General features: G+C 40.2%; 1 long non-coding RNA gene across 2 annotated transcripts; it reads right to left on the bottom strand.

The window, feature by feature from the left end:
• Positions 1 to 18,401: 18,401 nt before the first annotated feature.
• On the bottom strand, positions 18,402 to 20,793 carry LOC106147710. Of its 2 annotated transcripts, XR_001232616.1 has the most exons (4): positions 20,596 to 20,793; positions 19,820 to 19,988; positions 19,361 to 19,639; positions 18,402 to 18,964 (listed from the first exon to the last, which is right to left on the bottom strand). It is a non-coding gene; the product is annotated as an uncharacterized LOC106147710 (long non-coding RNA). The 2 variants fall into 2 exon arrangements; XR_001232615.1 differs by having other exon boundaries at positions 19,361 to 19,988.
• Positions 20,794 to 21,681: the final 888 nt, after the last annotated feature.

Below are 21,681 nucleotides of genomic sequence, written 5' to 3'. Positions count from 1 at the left end.
TATACCACCATGCTTGGAACCAGTGGTGAGAAAGTTTGACCTCATGACCCAAGGCATGGACAGATATCTGAAAGAAATATGCAGATACCAAGTCTAATGGTGGATCTCTCTGGCAGAAAGCTAATTGTCTCAAAGTGTTTACCTCAGAAAGATTTATTCTTTAGGCTGGATCATCATCAAGTTCATGGAAAAATAAGATTTTCCATCAACAGCAAACACTTTCAGGATAGCAGTGGCGTGCTAGGATTTTGTAAACAATAGAATACAGAGATGAAGCCTTCTGGGGCATGGAGATAAGAAGAGATAAATAATGCAAGGACTCATGACATCGTGTGGCACAAATAATGAATGTCCTAGGAGTTTAGGTGAAGAACTTCCTTGTTGCAGGAGAGTTTCAGAGAGTCTCTCAGAAGAAGGGAACTTAAACTGAGATTTGAAGAAAAGCAAGAATCAGATAAAGAAAGCACAAGGAAAGATTTTCCAGCAAAGGCAAGTTGTACAAACGCCAGAAATATGCAGATGTGGGAGTAAATTTGCTCCACATTGAAGTGGAATGTACTGTCTTCCCAGGAAGCTCAAGTCTGGATGAACTGTCTTCACCTAAGAGAGACCCAAGGACAGTGGCAGCCTCGGTCAAGAGCCCATCATGTTTTTATGGAGATTAAAGCTAGGGCTGGAAAGCAGAGCTTCTTTGGAAGTGGTGTGGGGCTCTTCATGGAGATTATGTATCAACAGTAGAGCATGGATCCCGCTTTGTACTCTACAGTTCCTAAGGGACAGTGGCCCTTCTGTTCAGTGCTGAGTCTAAAGGCATGGCCCAGAATAAATGTTCAGTGATTCTCTGTTGAATGAATGAATGTCAGTAAATGATATATAGCGCATGAGTCCCTAGATGAGGAGACCTAAAGCAAGTCTTAATTCAGAATGTATTCCAGAACAGAGTTTAGAGGATTAGTAACAGAGTTAAGAGCATGTTCAAATTATTAAGACAACTCCCTTTAAAGACTTGAGTAGCATGTCCCTTAGGGCATAGCTATTGGGGAACCAAGAAAAACCCAGTTGAAAATTTGTTCAACCTGGCATGTTATTAGGAAATGATAAGATCTATACTATAAAAATATCACTCGCCAGTCTTTTGTTATAGTGGTACTTATTTAAGGCTGCTTCCACTCAACAATCTGGATTGGATTAAAAGTTAGATTGAATTCATCCTTAAGCGAATATTTCAGAGAATAGTCTCGCAGGCCATGGCTAAGTTCATTAAATTATAAGACCTGAAAATGGATAAATTATCATCACAGAACCCAGAGAATCATAAAAATCGTTGAAAGTCTCAGGGAAACAGCATTACATGAAGGAGGTTTATAGGGGGTCCACTCATTCATGCAGACGCTGGGGAGTGTTGCTTTATGTCAAATGCAGGCAGTGTGCTCATCCAACATCCCACCATATGGAGGCCATACAGGGGTGTTTTGTGGGTGTTGTCTCTAGACTCAGCCAGAGCTAGAATCAAAGCCTGGGTGCAGCACATATTACTCTGTGAACTTGAATGAGTGATGAGGATAAACATAGCACTTACATCATAGGGGAGTTGCAAGCATTCAGTGAGATAATGTGAGCAAGGCCTCTCACACAGTGCCTTTCACAGGGAAAGTGCTTAGTAAGTGTTAGCTCTTTTTATAAGAACGACAAAAGTTCAGTTATGGTTTACCCAAGAGAACCGTCCCTAACCATACTCCCCACTTCCCTATGTTCAACCCTTGTAAGATTGGGACTCCCTCAAGACCAACCATATACATTTCTTACGTGTTGCCCCAAAACATAATGCATTCAACCCACTACCCACTTCAATCCTGGATTTGCCCAGGGATAACTTTTGTGCATGTCTCTTCTTCAGATGACTGCCTCTTGCTCTGATTGCAGCACAGCTCCTGTCCTGGTTTTGTTTTACTGACAAGGTACTGTCCTGTGGGTCTTCCTTTCCTCAGCACCTGAGCCAAGTTGGCCCCACGGCCTACCTTCATCTTCCGATAGCCCACAGTGACCCTCACACTGCTATAGAGCTAAAACGTATTTTACAAAGAGAAAAGAAAATAAAAAGCCTGAATTTGAGGAATGAGGACTGGTGCCCGACTACTTTCTGAGAGTGGCTTTTGACTGGGGGAAGGTAATGCAACGAAACTGAAAAGAATACACCTGCGGATGCTGTCCCTTGGCTGGACACAGAGGTCAGGGAAAGAAGGCTCCCAAAGGGTGATACACAAGACACACTTCTGCTTGACAGCCCTGTCCGGGGGTTGTAGCAGCTAATGGTGGCCCTGGTGGCAGCTAGTAGTGCTTAGTCAAGGAGTCATTTCATCGGAAATCTCTTTATCTTTTAAAATATATTCTATTTTTTCCACTTTTGAAGATGAAAAGAAAAGGCCGTCTCTGCGGTTTCTCGAATCCCTGAAACTGAAGTCCTGCGGCAGGTTTTCAAAGCAGTCTCTGTCAGAGTGTTGCTTTTATGAGCCCAGAACCAAGCACTTGGCTTTAGGGAAGCGAGGGATTTGGAGATGAGCCACTCCAGGCCTGGAGCCAGGTCCTAGTCTGATGATGGTATCTACAACTCACCAGCCCGTAGAAACTGCTGCCTTCCGAGGGGGATTAAGATGTCTGCATGGCCCTGTGAAGAGGCATCCTCACCACAGAATGAATTTGCCATTCAGTAATTGCGATCCCTGCTCTGCTGTGGGAAACGCTGTCATTGGAGCTTTGGTATAATCCAACATGGCAAACACTAGAGGAAATTTGTGTTAACCATGACTGAGGTTTCCGTCTATAGACTCTCATATGCAAATATAAAAGCCTGAAAGTCTGTCTCTACCTTCCAGAACCCTTCCGAAGGTCTCTGAGACAGCGTGGAGGCCCCGAGAGCTCTTCTCGGCAGCTCCAGGCTCTGCCCACAGAGAGAAAGCTCTTTCTCATGAGCCACACTCTTCTTCCTTGTGTCTCTGCCTAGTTCTTCTCATTCCTGCCAGTCCCCTGCCTGTTCAGTGCCATAATATTCCAGGAAACTTTCTTTTTATTTTATTAGTACTTGTTTGCAATGCATAGTGATTACATTTGTCATGGAGAGTTCGTACATGTACATAACACGTCTTAATTCTTCTTTTCCTCCCTCTCCCCTCCCTCCTGTGCCTTCCAGCTCTCATTCCCCTTCTCATCTGCAAAAGCTCTATTTCCATTTTTTCTTCAATTCTTTTTTAATCCCTTTTCCTTTCCTTTCTCTCCCTCTTTCCATTTCTTATTCTACTTTCCCACTTGAAAAAGATTTTCTCTATGTCCATTAACACAGGGTAGAGGTAGCAATCCCTCTCTAATAGAAAATGTAATGCACCATATGGCTTTAATGTATGTTTGAGGAAAATTGACCAGGATTAGTGAGACCAAAAATAAAGTATTGCTATTTTATATGAATATTTTCAGAGAAGGTCACTCTGATAGTCTGAAAATTAAACAGACAATTGAATAAAATGAAGTGAGATTTAGAAGTATTAGAGAAAAATGATTCTAGGTGGAAGAAACAGCCAGTGCAAAGGCCATGAGGTAACAGAGTGCTGGGCAGGTATTCAAGGAAAGGCAAGAACTAGGATGACCGATGCACAATGAATGAAGGAAAGGAGGGCAGAAGAGAGGCTAAGAACTATTGAGGGGCTGGACCAGCTACTGTTTTGTAGGCCTTACTTTGGAAAGACAGGACCCCATTGAAGACTTCTGAGCAAAAGAAGGAGTCATCTGACTTAAATTTTGAAGGTTCCCCATGGTTGTCAAGAATTGTCTATGTTTAGGGCACCAAAAAAGGGGGGGGGGAGCAATCAGGAAATGATTGCAATAAACCAGGTGAGAGATGGTAGAATCTTACCAAGGTCACAGCAGTAGATGCAAGAAAATTGGAAGAGAAAGAGATGATAATTAGTAATATTGTGGATGTACTTTTTTTTTGTCTTTTTGAGACAGGGTCTCGCTGTGCAGTGCAGGCTGGCCTTGAGCTCACTTTGTAGCCCAGGCTGGCCTCAAACTCACAACAATCCTCCTGTCTCAGCCTCCCAAGTGCTGGGATTACAGGCGTGTGCCACCACCCCCGGCTCTGTGGATGTACTTTTAAGATGGAGCCAGTATTCCATCAACAGATGAATTCATAGAGAAAATGTGGGATTTACACACAATGGAGTATTACTTTTCAGGAGATAGGCCTTTTTTCAAGTGGGAAGGGTATCCAGAGATGGAGGGAGGAGGGAAAGGAGGGAAGGTGAAGGGAATTAAGATTTGTTATGTGCAAGTACCAAACTCCCATAAGGAATGTAATCACTGTGTATTGCAAAAATGTAACGACCAAAATTTTACTTTCAAAGAATTTCCCATACCATTCTAATAAAATACTATGCACACTCACTAAAAACCTGGCAGAATTTTAGTAATTTGAAAACAAAAAAGAATCGAATAAAAGTAGAGGTTTTGGCTCAGGAAACTGGATAGAAAAATTGTTGGTGTAGGTGAGGTTGGTTGTTGGTACAGAAGAAGATGATCAGAATCGACATAAAACACACTGACTTTAAATTCATGTTAAACAACTTTAGGTGGAGATTTGAATGGATAGCACTTTGGGTGGGAGGGTCAGGCTCAAAGATAAATACAGATAGTTGGAAGTGGTGCATACAAGTAGTCAAAGCCATGGGACCACAAGAAATTGTAGATACAGGTGGTATGATCAACATATATGAATGTTTAAGTTAAATGTTAAATTTATTACAGTAGAAGATACACTGACATCGTGTCCTTGTCATAGTGTTTGTAGCAAGGGGAGTATTTTAAGAGAGGTTAATGGCAATATTTTTTTTTACTATAATAAAGCAAAAAAATTAAACTTTCACTGTATTTTTGATCACATCTTGTGCAAGGATATTAAAGACTGATCGCTGAGTCAGGACAAGGTTTGGAGTGCAAGCAGAAAGCACCGAGGGTGACTGAAGTGAACAGCTCAGGAAGTAAGGGGAGAAGAAAAAGAGTGGACTATCAAAGCCAAGTAAAGAAAACACTCAGGCAGAAAGTATCAACGTCACTGAATGCTACCGTTAGGTTAAGAAGGCGAGGGCTGAGAAACACCCAGAGTGGAGAGTTGAAAAGTAGAAAGACTCTTGTAGTTGAGTGTTTAATATATTTTCCCTTGCCAAAAAATTAAGGGGCTTCATAGAAGCATGTGAGAGGTAAATATATATTATTGTCCACCATACTTTTTTTTTAACTCTATTTTTTTAAAACTGTATTTCTTAAACTCTCAAATAGATAAAGGTGATATCATAATGGAGCAATATATTTGAAAATAGAACAGTTTTTCAAAACTCAAGCCATTTTGCCATGGACCAAGAGAGATCTTTCAACAGAGATCAGCTCACTGCTTTGTGATGCTTTCTTACCCCACTGAGAATTAATGACCTACTTATCCTTTATTTTAGAAACCATTCGTAGCTCATGCTCTCAGTCCCTCTATCCATCTGTCTAACCATCCTACATCCATCTACTTATTCATGAAAGAAATGCTGCTTCTGTGGAAGGTAACCTGAACACTCAGCTCGAATACTTGCTAACAGAACGAGGAGAGTCTGTAACTTTTTTTATCTTAGGGGCTACACAGGATTATACCATTCTTTGATGTAAGAAAAAAGACTCCCTACAGCAGTCTAAAGCTCTCATTAGCTGTTTACACCTATGAGTGCCAAGTGATTTTGATTCTTTATGGGAAGGCCAAGGAAGAGCTATTTCTGAACGCAGTAGTAATTTCAGTACTTCTCCGAGTGATCACAGATTACAGTAGGGAGGACAGAGAGATGGACAATGGAGTCTGAGACATGTGTAATGTTCAGAAGGAAAGGTAAGGTAGGAAGAGATGGCTGCATATACAGACTTGGTGGAACAAGTGAGAAATCTACTCTGAGTTAAGCATTTGGTCTGTTGTAAGAGGTGGATGGAGTCACGTAGAGTATCCATAGTGGACGAGGAAGGACAGATTAACTACACTATCAAATTTTTCAGACAGAACTGTCTTTTCTGGACCTACATTTTATCCATGTAACAGCCTTGTTTCTTTTTACTGGAAAAATGCCATTTCTGATTAAATAATTGCAAAATAAATCACGCGAGAGAATAATAAAAGCAGGCCATCGTCAACGTTCTCATGTATCAGGGGAACACATTAGAAGTTTTTTCCACTCCCCGCTGCCTGTACCCCACTCTCTTCAGATTCCAGTTGTTCCATTGTCTTATTAAAGTCTGGAGTATTTTCTTGGGCACATTCCTGGATAGGGATATTTGGAATAGAGTAATCCTTCTCATAAAAACCACAGAGCATAAAGCCTTCTGAGATGGAATGCGTCTTGATAGTATTTCATTTGCTGTTTCATTTCTCCTAAACCCTGGCGTGCTGTGTAAACACAGTCTGAGCAGACACGAAATAGTTGAGAAAAAAGGCCTGTAGTTCTCTTCTGTGACGTGTATTGTTTTCCCTTTGGTTCAAACAATAGTGGCACTCATAGGACTTTCTTTGGTAATGCTGTTTCCTTTACAAGTCGGATGGGACCGTTCGGGGGTTTTGGAGGCAGCACGCTAAACACATCCTGCAGAGCCTCTTATTCAGGTTCCTAATTGCAGAGCCCTCCTTCTCCCTCTTACTGCTTCTCCGGGGGATCAGGACTGTTGACTCGTTTTCCTGCTGACATCCATAGCCCAACATCTTGCAAACCAGACTCATTTGCTTAATGAAACTGACTTAGAAAAATGTTTAAAATATGCATCTTAGTAATGAACTATAGCAAATTAAAATTGTGTGTATATTTTGATACTTTGGGGGCATTAGACATGCATTTGAACATGTCAATAAACAGATTTGTAAAAGTGCCTTGTCATTTAATTTCCTCTTAGCACTTTAAGATGTTTTCCTGTTTATTTCCCAAAGAAACTTATTGGAAACTTTTATTATCGTTGGAGGAGGGATTATATTTTGTCCAAGATGCAAATCATGAACAAAATTTGTGACATGAATAATATATATGCAAGAGTATTAAGCAAATGTGTGTGGTTTTATTTATTTGCCAAGATAAAAGGTATTCAACATGAGGAGTGCAAATCTCCAAACTTAGCATCAGCAGTTGCTTTGCGTGCAGCCATTCAGGTGAAGTAGAAGCTCACAGGGTGGTGGGAATTAGGTAGGAGATAGATGGAGGGAATAAATGATATTCTGAGGCTCCTTCTTTAAGGCATCCGTCCTGATACAGGCTTTTTACACAGTCCCCACACAAGCCATGTTAAAGTTTCAACTACGGAGCTGGGGATTTAGCTCAGCCACAAAGCACCTGCCTGGCAAGCGCAAGGTCGTGAGTTCGGTTCCTGGTACTGCAGAAAAACAAACAAACAAAAAAAAGTTTCAACTATGAAACTTAATAACAAGAGACATGTCACACAGTCACCCTCACCCCATCCTTTGGCGTAGGAATGAGCAAGGTGCAGGTCGGGGTGTGGCAGGGGTAGGGATGGAGAGACACCCGGACACAACCTGGCAGAACAAGCACGGGGCACGAAGAGGCGCATACTTATCAAACTCTTGTCAGGACAAAAATCACTAATCATTCTTAGCTAACGCACCTGTGCATTCTAGAAAAAATTACACGAATGAGTACTCCAAATATCTGCTTCCTTGATTTTCCTTTAAACCCATAAAGGACACACTAATTTTTCATTTAAATCAATACACAGAACTTCTATCTCTATCTCTATCTCTGTCTATCGCTAATCAAGGTAACAAGAGAGGGAGGATATTCAGAAAGAAATTGACCCCTTTCGCTTTACCCTCTGTAGAGAACTCTCAATTATATACTTAATGATTCTCTGAACAGTCAAAAACTGTACACAAATACCCATAAGCAGAGCATAACATTAACTATGTCATAAAGATGCAGAAACATGGATCTATTAGACCCACATTTGCTCTTTAGAATATTTCTATTAATCAGTTATTAATTTTAATTTGAGTTTTATATTAAACAATGAGTACTTAACGGCACTGAATTTTTAATATTTATTATTTATTTAAAAAGCGTCAAAGTTTTCAATATTGCCTGTATTTTTGGTGTGCTAAGTCTAAAAAGAACAATACAAATCAATTCCTATATGAACTACAATGAAAATAACCAGTGGAACTCCACCACAAAAATAAGCTTTGCTTCAACAGTCACACCCAAGGCAGTCTTCACACATGACAACTGCATGTTCCAGGCACAAGGATCGCTTACACTGATAGCACATATGTTTTGTTTTCCTGCTCTTTCTTGTGGAGAACAGTTGACATCTGTTTGGTTTTCCTGTTGTCGAAATAGGTCTTCTGATGCTGCCCCTGCCTGTTCACCTGTCAGCTCACCCCTGTGCTCCACAATTTTTTGCATAGTTCCCCGGGCAGAAACATTTTGCTTTTCCTCTGCTGTAAATGATCTCTGATGAGCTCCAGTCACAGCCTTCTAAGAGAATTTCTCTGTGATATTTTGCACTTGTTATTTTCTTTGTAAATTATCAAAATATTTATGACGCACATGTTTAGGATTGAGTAAAACACAGCCATTGGCCAGTGCTTTGTGCGTCAAGTGACATCATAGTTGCAGCATAACTCATCAGCAACATCTGCCTGCCTCTGGTTTTGTTGAAGAGAGTTAGCATCTCAGGCTTCTGTTTTATTGAGGTTTCCCCATCACTACTTCCACCGTGATGACATGTTCACATTAGCTGTACTAGTTTGTTTTTCTCAGCCATATATAAAGCCAATGTTACACCTTTCTAAAATACAAATTGTATACTATACATTTCTCTGTTTTAAAATTGCAGCATTTTATGTGGAAGTTCTGCTTTGTTCCTGACTACAGTTCCTGTGCTATCCTATGTTGGCAAATGTAACATCAGTTGGAAACTGGTAAATCAATTGTCAAATGTCACATTCCAATCAGTTCGGGAGATGGGTGTGACAATTCTGTTCATAACATCATCTGGCTTATTACTATACGAATAAGGACCCACCCACTGGCCGAGTTCCAGGATTAATTCCTAAACTGAAGGCATAATAAGTCTTTAAGTCTACAAGGACATACATTTTTGTCATATTTTGACCCATCACTGTTTGATAAGTCTTTTACATTTCTGTGATTACCATGAGAAATCTCTGCTAAGTACAGCAGAGCTATGAATGCTTTCAGTTCAAATAGTGAGGTGTCATAAAAAATACATTTTTGAATATCACTATTAGTGCATATAGAATGTTTTACTTGCATTTCAACCTTTGTGTATTTCACAGCATCTTGTAGCATTTCATCTATCATCATTTTCATCAATGAATGGCAGTGCTGGCAACACCTTTCACTCTTTGCCAAGACTCTCACTATATTTTCAGACCTAGTTCTAACATTGGACCATTCCATTTGGTTGTGTCCATTTTGCAACATTTAGACCAGTCAAATATACACTCACATTTCTGTTTTCTTCATCATCAAATTCAAGGAGGTCTGCATTCTGTGTGTCTACATCAGTTGATTCTTGCTCCATTTCACTGTTACAGGAACTTTGGCTCACATGGTCAGTGCCAAAGTTATCATCATCATCATCATTATCATTATCATTATCATCATCATCATCATCCGCCCACACCACCCTTCTGTTATGAAAGCATGTGTTTTACCATAATTGATCATCTTCATTATCCATGGATGAATAATCTGATGATTCACTTTTGACCTCCAAAATTTGCACATCTGGTTTTTCATTTACTGAATTGGGCTACTTCTATCAGAAAAATCAAAAGAAAACTTACAACAAAATAAAACAAATCCTGTGGTGGTATTGGTCCATTGGACTGTCTATGATGCTCTGGTAAACATATGCAAAATAAAGTTACATGGAACATAAGGTGGCTAAAAATCCCGTTTGCCACATTTGCATACATGCACACACCCTGCCGTTCATCGTACCAAGTAGGTAAACACATAGATTGCTTCCTGTACCCCTCAGGGAAAGGTCCTGAGATGCACAGCTGGCTACTATTATGCCAAAGTACAAATTTACAGTAGAAAATAGGGGATGGGCCTGCTTAACTCGATCTTATGTACCTGGGGCTAAAAGCTCGTGGGTTAATGTACTGCAGATGTTTCTTGATAAGAAGGCAAAGGGAAGCTTGAATATTTCAGGCATTTTTAATCCAGTTTTACTCAGCTGGGATAATGGGCTGCCTCAGTCTATCACAATGATTAGACAGTCAGTATAGCCATGAGAAAGTAACTCCATGAAATTTCCTTCTTATAAATGAAAACTCAGGCATAAAATTATTTTAGACCTATAGAATGTGGAGAATTTTTTTATTTTTTAGAAGTTTGCTTTTCTCTATTGTTTTGAAGGATTTATGATTGTGCCTTTTGGAAACCCCTGGATCCAATCTCTCTCTCTCTTTCTTTTTTTTTTCAGCAAAATGCCAGATAGTCAGAATATTTGGAAAATGGTGAAATCTGGTTACTTCTCTATTTTATATTTCTGATGTTTAAGAGTTTTTTTGTTTTCTATGGACAGTCTTTTCAACAATCATTTTAGAAGAGCTGGGCACAAGGGAAATACTATAAAATACATTAGTCCTTTTTCCTGTTTTAGTTGGTTATTTACTTATTTATTTATTAAATTAGTACATGTTGGAGTACATAATGTTAACATTCCTTGTGTCAAGTTGGTATATGTACGCAACACGTGTTAATTTCTTCTTACAACCCCTTTCTGTCCTCTCCCTCCCCTCTCTGTCCGTCTATTGATCCTGTTCCCCCTTTCAAAAGATCTATCTCCCTACTTCCTACCATCTATCTGTTTTTATTATATTTTAAATTTTTATTGATATGTTTTTGCGGTACGTAATGATTACATACATCATTGGTGGTTGGTGCATGTACACCTTAAATCTTTTTACTTACCCTTCCAGTTGGTTATTTATAAAGTCAATAGATATTTATGGATCATCTTTGTGCTGGTCAGTTTTAGATAAAGAACTATGCTTTTGCCCTCAAAGAGCACACTGTTTAGCATTAAGAGACAGGTATATAAGTGCAATCACACAGTGCATGGTAGAATAGACTAACTTCTATAATAACCAATATTGATTTTCAGTGGTTTAACACAGAAAGGTTTACTGCTTGAGTATATCCCAGCCCTGAGGGTACACAGAATGAGGTAGAGTTTCTGTTTCATACAGTCATTCAGAGACCCCAGCTTCTTCTCTGTAGTGCTTCTGCCATCGTTTGGGGCCTCAGACAGTTCTACTGGGCTTTCCATATCTGTTCAGCAGTGAAGGAAAAGAAAACATGAAGTATTACAAAGGAAATATCATGGACTAGATCTGGGAGATACATCTTTACACATTCCATTAATTGAAACACAGACATATGACTGCCCCAAAATCTGGGAGTCTGGAAGATACGGTTCAGAAATGTTCAGTTCCTCTCTTTTAGACATTACAAGTTTCTCTGCACTCTGAATTTATGTATCTTTCCGACAGTGCATCTCATCATTTTCTTTGCAAGGCAAATGATCTAGTCAAATAGTTATGCCTTGTTCTCTGAACTACTAGTGTAAGTCTAATTTTATATGAAATGTTCTTCCATACCAATATCTCCCCAAAGCCCCTTACACTTAAAGGCCAATTTTAAAATTCATCTCTTCAATGAAACTGCCACTGGGGGAAGGTTGCAGATTCACTTCTGCTTACAAGACATGAAAGAAAAGGTAGCTCCTTTGTTTTTCTATAATTGATCAGCACTTCCTTACAAGCTGTGTGTATCATAACTACCAAAAGAAGAGTAGGGGGAATATAATTCCCTAAGGTTTAAAACTCAGCTTGACTTAATACTTTAAACATATTTAAAATATGTTTTACCTGGTCCAAACATTAAACTCCTTTACCTGGTCCAAACGTTTGGTCCAAACTTTTTAGATGTATTATTTAACATGAATATGTATGTTTATCTAATGTATGCATCAAAATTATAATAAAACAAATAGCTATGGACTAAATACTCATTTTAAGCAGTAAGACATTATGCATGCCGTTGACTGTCCTTACGCATACTTCTGATCACATGTCCCCTGTATGGGGCACTGTATAACCATTCAGATCCTGTCTTCCTTGCCTGGCTCCTAAGGCTTGGCCTGACGGTGCCACATGGGCTGCCAATGCCACCTCCAGGCAGTCTGGCCAGAGGTCCCACTGCTTTTGACCCAGCAGGCAAACACTAGAACTTGCTAGCTCCTTTACCATTTCAAGATTTGAAGGAAGCATCCTCCCATGGAGCTTGGGAGATGGCTTCCATGGCAACTGCTGCAGAGCTGACAGGTCCGAGGAGTGCGGGAGAACTTGCTTTCTGAGGTTAAACTTTGACCAAGGAGAGCCAGAAGACTGGAGGGACCAAAAGGTCCACTTCCCCTCCCTCTGCCCCCTGACAGGCTTTTCCCCTTCTGCCCACAGGTAGGCTGCTCTGAGGACGGTTCTTCCTGCGGCATGAGCTGTGAGCATGTTGATTTATCTTTCCATCCCACTCTCTCCAGTCTTCAGTTTGTCTTTCTTTCACTCTTGGGGCCTTGAATTCCATGTCACCAAGATTACTAGCATTCAAAATCTGCATCAGGTTAGTCTTCTAGGAGACATGACTTGAGATGTTCGTCACTCAGAGGTAGCAATTATGGATTTGAGGTACAATATTTCTATTTAATTTTTTATACTTTCAATGCATACACACCTATTCACAACATGTAATATTGCTTTTACATGCCCTCAAACTTCATGTACATTTAGAACATAAGGATAGTGGGGTTTTTTTGTTTTTTTTGTTTTTTTGTTTTCTTCCAGTACCGGGAATCGAACTCACGACCTTGCGCTTGTGAGGCTGTCACTGTGCCAATGAGCTAAATCCCCAGCCCCAGGATAGTTTTCTATATCCTTATTAGAGTTGCTTTTTTCATCTGATGTTATGTTTGTGATCATTACCCAAGTTGAAAGACACCACTCCTGTCCTCTCATTTCGCTGCTATAGTGTATTCACAAATTATTCCATATCAGTGATAAATAACATCACTTGTTACTTTTTCAATAAATTGGTGTAATCATCAAGTTGTTGATGTACTTTTGGATTGTTTTCTACTTTTATGCTTTAGTAAATAACACTTTAAAGGATACTGTTACACACATCTTACACAAATGTGCCAGAAGTTTGCTAGGTTTACACTTAGAGGAATTGCTAGGTCAAAGAATTTATTAGGTGTTACAAAAACGCTCTCTGAAACCTTTCTATGATTCCTACATGCAGTACATGCAAGATATCATTGTTCTACATCATTACCAACATATTTTTTCTTCTTTTATTTTATGGAAAAAATATATAACAAAATTGCATAGCAAAATAATAGGAGAATAACAATAGCTAATACATTGCATGTTGTTATCTATAAAGTAGTTACTCAGAGTACAAGATATGGGCAGAAAACTTTCTCCAGTCAATGTGAGCACACACCTTCCTTTTCAATAAGCTAGGAGACACTAATAGTACAACTGACTTGCAGTTTTTCCCTTTTCCCCTCTGTCCTTTCCCCTATCCTAGTTCTTTTTGAACAATTTCTTCCTGTTTCACAATATCTATTGTACATTTCAGACCTTATTTACCTTTTCAGTTTCTCACACCAGGGAGACAATACGATGTTTACACGTCATTCTAATTTATTTCACTTATGAATACGATCTCAAGTTGCATCCATTTACTTATAGAAGTTTCAAGTTTATCCTTGTTTATGCCTGAGTAATAATCCATTCTATAAAAATAGCAACATTTTGTATTGTCATATTTATAAATTTATCCATTCTGATTGCTGTGAAATAGTGTGTTGCTGCTTAACCTTGTTTTTGAAGTTGAGTGTCTTTTCATGAATTTCTTGCCTATATGGATTTTCCTTCTTTGTTGAGTTTTAATTGTTTTCATATTGATTTGCAGGTTTTATTAATGCCCTAAATGCCTATCTGGTCCCAAGCTGTGGTTTGTTTTGCTCTGTTCATAGCATTTCTTTAAATTCAGAAATGTTTAATTTCAACCCAATGTTATTGTAACCAATTGATAATTTTTTAAAAAATGAATCTTACTATCACATTGTTTAAGAAGTTCTGAAACACACAGATATTCTTTTATATTTTTATACATGTTTTACAGATTTTCTTTCCATATTTAGGCTTTTTATTAACCTTAAATTGGCTTTTGTGAGGTTGTATGGTAGCAATATTATTTTATCCTTGTCGTATGTGTAAATGATTGCTGCAGCACCATTTATTAAATAGTGCATTCTTTTCTTGCCAATGTGAGTATTGTTTTTACTTTCTGTATATTCTTTATCAATCTAAGTCTGTTTCTGGTTTTCTTATTGTGATCTATTGGCCCACTGTTTATCCTTGCATCTGTACACACTGCCTGTATTATAAGTCTTGTTTCTCAGAAGTGGAGATGGCCTAATTTGGTTTCTTTTCACGAAAATGATCCTTTGCTTTTCCTAAAATGATCCTCTGCAGTTGACCCTTTGCTTTTCCATCAGATTTTTAAACTAGCTTATAAAAGTTCTATGAAAGAGCTTTTTCTATGAAATTTTTATTTGAATTGTATTTGATTATAATTTTAATAGAATTAAATTTGTATCTTATTCAAGTCCAACCATTACATAGTTGCTCAATAGACATTATTGAATGTATTAAAGAAAGATGGCAATTTTAAGTTTTAATACAGTGATCCCACTGTATTAGTGGGATCTTAGTATCCTACTAATGTAATAGTGGGAAATTACTACTAAGTTCCTGTATTACTACTGTATTAGTGGGAACTTACTACTGATCAATTAGTAGTAAGTTTTAATAGTGCTGAGAACTGGAAACTCATTCTAAAATTAAACAAAATAAAATTTTGCAAACTGTTGCAAACCTTCCATCAGCTAATACTATCACATCTTCTGCTAGCTTCTTAAAGCATTGGGATGAATCACTCAGATATTTAAATATGAAGTGCCTAGCACATCAATTATTGTAGTTGTGTGCACATAACAGTACATGGAGTGTTTTAATGCATCCCAATTCTGTTTTCTTGTACCACTGTCCAACTATCCACAAAGGTCATTAAAGGCACATGCATAGTTTTTAAAAAATATAGTCTAGGAAAACAAAAAATAAACATTGATATTTTATTACTTTAAAACTATTATGTAATACTTTTACCATGTATTGCTTATGACCTTTTTAATCAATTAGCGTAAGTGTTCGTAGCCTTGAAATAAGCTATAGCTGCTTGGTATGGCAGTTTGCTTGTGGAAGCTTAACAGTAGCATCCATGACTCTAAGACTTACTCTTACTAAAACATAAGATAATCTTTTAAATACTGAAAACAAACCACACAGGTGTATGGTCTAGTGCTTTTTCTAAGATGTCAGTGGTTTACCAGTGTGACCTAAGGGGTCAACTTTGGTATTATATGAATAAGAAATATGACAAAAAAGATTTGGATTTTCTAATGCAAGGAGACCAGTATTGAATAAGATCTTTGTCAATGCAAATATATCCTAATTGAATTAGATAATCCCAGGGTTGGAAGTTGCCTTTGCAGGATTTACTACCACTCCCTTCCTCCCTCCCATCCCCTTCCCTGGTAGTATCTCTGTTCCTAATCAGGAAGAATATAGCCCATTAAGTAAAGTCCATAGCTGAAAAGCGTTTTGCAAAATGAAGTCGGGCATCAGGGAATGGCGGGTCTAATGTTTGTTCTCTAGGCCTGGATAGATAGAGAAGTTCAACAGTCTGTTAAATCGATCGGCTCATCAATGGTCCATTCCTCCCTGAACCTCTAGTCAGAGGTGAAGAAAAAAAAGAATTCAAAATTAGCCTAATGTGATTCAGTCACATTATAAAGTGGTGTGAGAGATGTGTGTAAGCCCCACGCTCTTGCCAGGAAATTTCTAGGTGTCTAGCGAGAAAAAAAAACAAACAAACCCGACTTCAAATTCTGACCTCATTTTGCCACCAGCCACTACCAGGCTACTTCAAGGGACTGAGACTACTTCCAGCTCTGTGCCCACAGGACACAGGCTTCCAACTCTGAAGCAGGCAGCTTGACAAAGTGTATCTCTGGGGTGAGAGCCATTCATAAAAGTGTCTTGAGCACCAGAGGCAAATGTAATTATCATGTGACATTTTGAGTTCTCTCCTGCCAGGCTTCCACTTAGAAATAACAGGAACTTGCCCCATCTAGAGAACAAACCCAGTCTTGGTGTCCTTACAACCCTAAAATTAATTGCGCACCCTGTTGCTCCAGCAGAGGAGGAGTGGAAGGAGAGTGTGGGCTCTGGAGTCAGGCAGGGTTGGGTTGGAACCTAGCTCTGTCACTCCCTTGCCATCTCCTTAGACAAGACTCTTTGGACCCCCAGTGGTATGCGAGTAACAAGCCCTGCCAACCAGGTAGCTATGAGGATGAAATAAATGTTACTTCTTCTTTCTGATTTAGATGCCTTTTATATCTCTTCTTGCCTTGGTTTCCCAAAGACTTCCGGTACCATATTTGCTGGAAGTGTCAAAAGGAGGAGCATTCTTGTCTTGCTCCAGATCATAGGGAAAGCTTATCTTGTCACTGTTGAGTATGTTTGCTGTGGGTGTATCACACTGGCACTATTCCATTGAGGGTCATTTCTTTTATGTGTAACTTGTTGAGAGTTTTATCATAAAATTGGTGGATTATGTCACACGCCTCCCGCAACTACTGAGATGATCATGTGATTTTTTTATCCTTCATTCTATCAATGTGGTGTATCACACAGGTCAATTTGCATATATTGAAGTTTCCTAAAATTTCTGAGGTAGGTCCTGCTTGATCATGGAATTTGAATCTTTTAATGTGCTGTTAAATTCCAGTTATGGTCCTATTATTTTGATGATTTTTATACCTATGCCCTCTTCTGATTCAGGACATTCAGTTTTCCTGTAATATTTTCTAGACACAGTTTCCTGGACTCTTGACTTGATCAGCTTCTTCTCAGCTTAAAGCTTTCAGTTTAATTCTTCCTCAAAGAAGCTTTTCTGTCTGGATTGCTCTTTTTGAAGGCCCTCATCTGATTCCCTTTATCCCATTCCCATGCTTACTTCTAGCAGTGTCTTTATTTTACTCTAAATTACCTGTGTATTTATGTGTTCTACAAACTATTTTTACAGCAGTCTATGTCAGCTGGCTCCATTTCTCTTAGGCTTGCAACAAGGCAGAAACCATAGGAAACCTGCTCACCTTAGAGCAGCCAGGATGCAGAGAGAAGGGCAGACCCTCTGCTTCTTCTTATTTTGTTCTATCTGGGACCACACCCTTTTGGATGGTGTTGAACATATTCAAGAGTACCTCAAGAATATAAGTTCTGTGATGGTAGAAATAGTGTCTATCTAGTTCACTGCAGTATCCACAGAGGCTAGAACAATGCTAGACACATGATGTTCAGTAAAGTATTGGAGGAAAAAAGGAATACTTTTCATCAATGATTCTTCTCTCAGCACACTACCAAAAACTATCTCAGACAACTTACAGGTGTACAAGATCTTGTACAAGAACTCCCAAGGGCTCAAACTACAAAGTCTGAAGAGAACCTTGTTTCTACTGTTTGTGTTTATAATGGTGTATGTGAGAGTTTGTGAGGATTAGATGTATAGTTTGTGGACAAGTTATGAAACCAAGTATTGTAAATGAGAGAATGGATATGGTGGTAACTTCTATTTCATGCCCGTGTTCTATGGTTTTTATACAGATGTCCCCCCAAAGTCCCACACATGAGTAGGTAGGACTTTTGGAGATGACTGGATCATGAGTGTGTGATACTGGGTAGTCCACTGATGGGTTTATAGCTGGGCATGATGGTGGGAAGTGAAGGCCGGTTGGAAGAGGCAGGTCACTGGAGAAGGGTCTATGTCCTTCCCTCCTCCCTTGATCTCACTCTGCTTCCTGCCTGCTCTGCCATGGACTGTTCCTCCTCTGCGATGCCCCTCTGCAAAACAACCCTGCCTTGGAGCCAGCTGACTGTAGACTGAAACTCTGCAAAATGGGAGCCAAAATAAATTTTTCCTCCTTTAATTTGTGGGTGCTGGTATTGTGTCTCAGTGATAAGAAAGCAACTAAGACACCATGACATTGAAATGTTGTGCCCCCAAGGCAAGAAATTGACATCCCTGATACAGCTTACAAGTGCGAATGGAATTTACATCGGTCCACATTCTAGCTGAAACTCATGGTAGAACCATTTTTGGAGCACCAGAGACAGTTCTGACATCCACCAGCTGCAAGCCTAGTGGAGGAACAGTTGGAAACAAGACAGCAGTGTCTGTTCTTGATGTGTGCCTCAGAGCCCTGCAGACAGGCAGAGAGGATGCATACTCTTATAGGGCTCTTCTCCCCACCAGCCACAGTGCACTTGCCACACCTCTGTGGAAGTGCAAGGTCCATAAACCTGATGCGTCTTCCCAGAGACCCAGGGTCCCTTCAGAAGACCCAGGGAGGGAATTGAGGGCACATCCGCTGCAGTGGTGTTTGTGCTAGGTCCTTTCATTTAGTCAGAACATCTATGCCAGAACTGCTTTCTACATTTCATCCAAGAAAGGAAGTACACTACTGAAGACGTTAGGATCACCAAACGCTCTCTGGCACTCTGTGCCCCAGCCCTAACACATCCAGCTCCAGGCTTAGCACATGCTGGGTTTCAGATGCTTCATCCTGTAGTTCTCACAGCTGCCAGCATCTCCCTGAAGGCAGAGCCAGTTTCACCTTCTTCTCCTGGCACAGCTCTCACCTTCTGGAATTCCATAAACAGGCAGCACTGTGAGGAAAACAGAAAAAGAATGTCTTAGCCCTCTCTCACGCACTCCCCTCAGGACATCCTCTGGCTCCCAGGGCAGCACTGTGGAAAGCTATTCTCCCTATTCAGGGCTAGGGCTGGGTAAGGATGTGCTTGCCAACAGACCAGCTCCATTCAGTCTGCCTTTCATCCTTGTCCTCCCCCACACCTCCTTTTTGAAGCGGGGATTGTTGGTGGTGATGTTCAGGGAAGAAGAGATGTGTTAGTTTGCTATTGCTGCATTGAAAATTAATGCAAACTTAACAGCAGCCCACATTTATTATTTAATATGCCCATGGGTCAAGGGTCAAGCCAAAGCTCAGCTGGTTCCTCGGATTATGATCTGTCATGGATGCATTCAAGACACTGTAGTCTCACCTGAGACTCGGGGTCTTCTTGCAAATTCCTTTGAATGCTGGCAAAATGTATTTCCTTTGGTTTGTAGATGGTGGTTTGTTCTTTCAGGACCAACAGGAAAGAGAATCTCAGCTTTCCAGAGCCTCTGAGCTCAGGAGAGGAATAGCCCTCTCTTAAAGGATCACTCAACTGGGCAGGCCCTTCTTGGATCATCTATCTCCTTTTGATGAACTCCACATCAAGCTGATCAGGAGCCTTAATTTAATGTTGTATTAATCCATATTTCATCACAATTATTACCTGAGGAAGGCACAAAAAGAGGAAAGTCTTACTCAGTTCACAATTTTAGAGGATAAATGTCCAAGAAGTATAGAGCAGACTCTGGACAGGGCCCCAAGGAGTACATGTAGGAGGAAAGATACATCTTGAAACAGGAAGTCAGAGACACTGGTGCGGCCAGGCACTGGCTTTTGTAGCAACCTTCTCTTGAGTGCTAAGCAGGTCCCATGAGGTATATTTTAATCTCTCCAAACCACACCGTGCTTGTCCTGAGGACTTCCCTCTGGGCACTGGACTGAGGACCAGGCTGCCAACACAACTTCTGGGAGGACACGCGATGGGAGTAGGGGTGTCACAGAGGTGTGGATCTCTGGAAGTAGAAGACACAGGGGTCATTTTAGAAACATTTGTTCTCTTAGTTACAGGGGCTCATTACAGAAATAATGAAACCAGTAGCAGTTAATTCAGGTTGGAGAAATGGAAACTCAAAAAGATGCGTAAGCACTCATGGTTACCTCACGGCAGAACCTTGTTTTTAATCAGGAGTCAGGGCTCATTCTCTTCATCTCTACTAAGTCATGTGTGTGAAAAGTACATGAAGACTCTTGGGAGGTTTAATGGCAAACAACCCACACAGGACCCTACCGACCCAACTCCATCCTCTTTCCATACTTATCTAATTAGCTACCTTAGGTAGCTGCACGTCGTAGTCCTTACCTATGAACTCCCCCTGAGTTTTGTGAGGATTGGTGCAAAAGCACAAAGCATTACAAGAAAACACAAAGTGCTGCAAGTGCTAAGCACTTATACATGCTCACTGAACTGAAATAAAGAGTAGCAGTTTTAAGTGAGAAGAGATCGACCAACTTAACCTCTTCCTTCTCTGTCAGGTGTGGTTTGGAAGGCTAAGGGTGTTGGTGTGACTGAGAAAGGAAGAGGATGGCAGGAAGGAAAAGGAAGTACACCCCAGACATCACCTTTCTTCTTCCTCTGTGCGGAGGGGCAAAGAAGCGCTGGAGGAATTCTGAGGAGCGCAGTTTTAGGATTATATTTTCGGTTTAGGAAACTGGTTCTGATGGTGGACTGGAAATCAGTTGGAGAGTGGTAAGAAAAGAATACCAGACAGAAAACGTTGCAGAAATCTAGGTGAGAGAATTGTGGTGTGAGGAAGGGAATAGAGACAAAGAGGCTCTGTAGATCTTTATATTACAGAATATACAGGATCTTGTGGTCACTGATATGTGAGGGACAGAAATAAATAACCATCGAAGAGAAGCGTATAACAGTCACAAAGAAATGGATGCCTAATGTAAGATTCCCACTGTAAGAAGACAAGCTCCAGTATTTCACCGTCTTCCATTCATATGGGAAATAGCCTCTTGCCAGGACAGGGCAAAGAGATGGCTTGGCAGGAGCTGTCCTACCAGTGAGGGTCAATGGCTGCGTATCTAACGCTGAGTCCCGGGCAACCATTGCTTCCATTCGCAATGAACCCTGGGAACTTGTCAGAGATGGAACTCGTTAGAACTCATCACCCAGGAACTGGTTGGAACTTGTTCAGCTCCAGACCACTAATTTAGAAAGTAGAGACGGAGCCCAGTAATCTGTATTTTAACAAGTCTCCCTGGCAATTTCCCTTGACAAGAAAATTCAGCATTTCTCCAGACAAGTCCTTTTGTTTCTGAAAATAGACTCCTTGGAAAACCATCAAAAGGAATAGATAACCAGAGGCCTCTGAAGTGGGTCAGTACCCAAGCTGACGTGCAGTTGGCTGGACATGTAAGAACTCAAGGAGGAGAAGGCTCGCCTTTCTTCATCCCCTGTAGGTGCCAAGTGAATATATCCAAAAGCTTACGAGAAAGAAGGTGCCTGTGACTCGGGTTGTGTTACACTTTGAGTCTTGCTTAAAATATTTCCTAAAGGAAAGAAGCAATGGAGAGAGGCAAAGAAAGGACAGAGACAATATCCGCTTAGTCTTGCCCTTGGGAATGCCAGCCTCTCACTCTTCACCTCACAGTTTTATTTACCAGCCCCACAGGCTCAAAGGCCTGTGCCCAGAATCT

Source organism: Chinchilla lanigera, unplaced genomic scaffold (genome assembly GCF_000276665.1).
Source record: "Chinchilla lanigera isolate Chin_1 unplaced genomic scaffold, ChiLan1.0 scaffold00008, whole genome shotgun sequence".
NCBI classification, from domain to species: Eukaryota; Metazoa; Chordata; class Mammalia; order Rodentia; family Chinchillidae; genus Chinchilla; species Chinchilla lanigera.
This window is presented reverse-complemented; position numbering and strand designations above follow the sequence as displayed.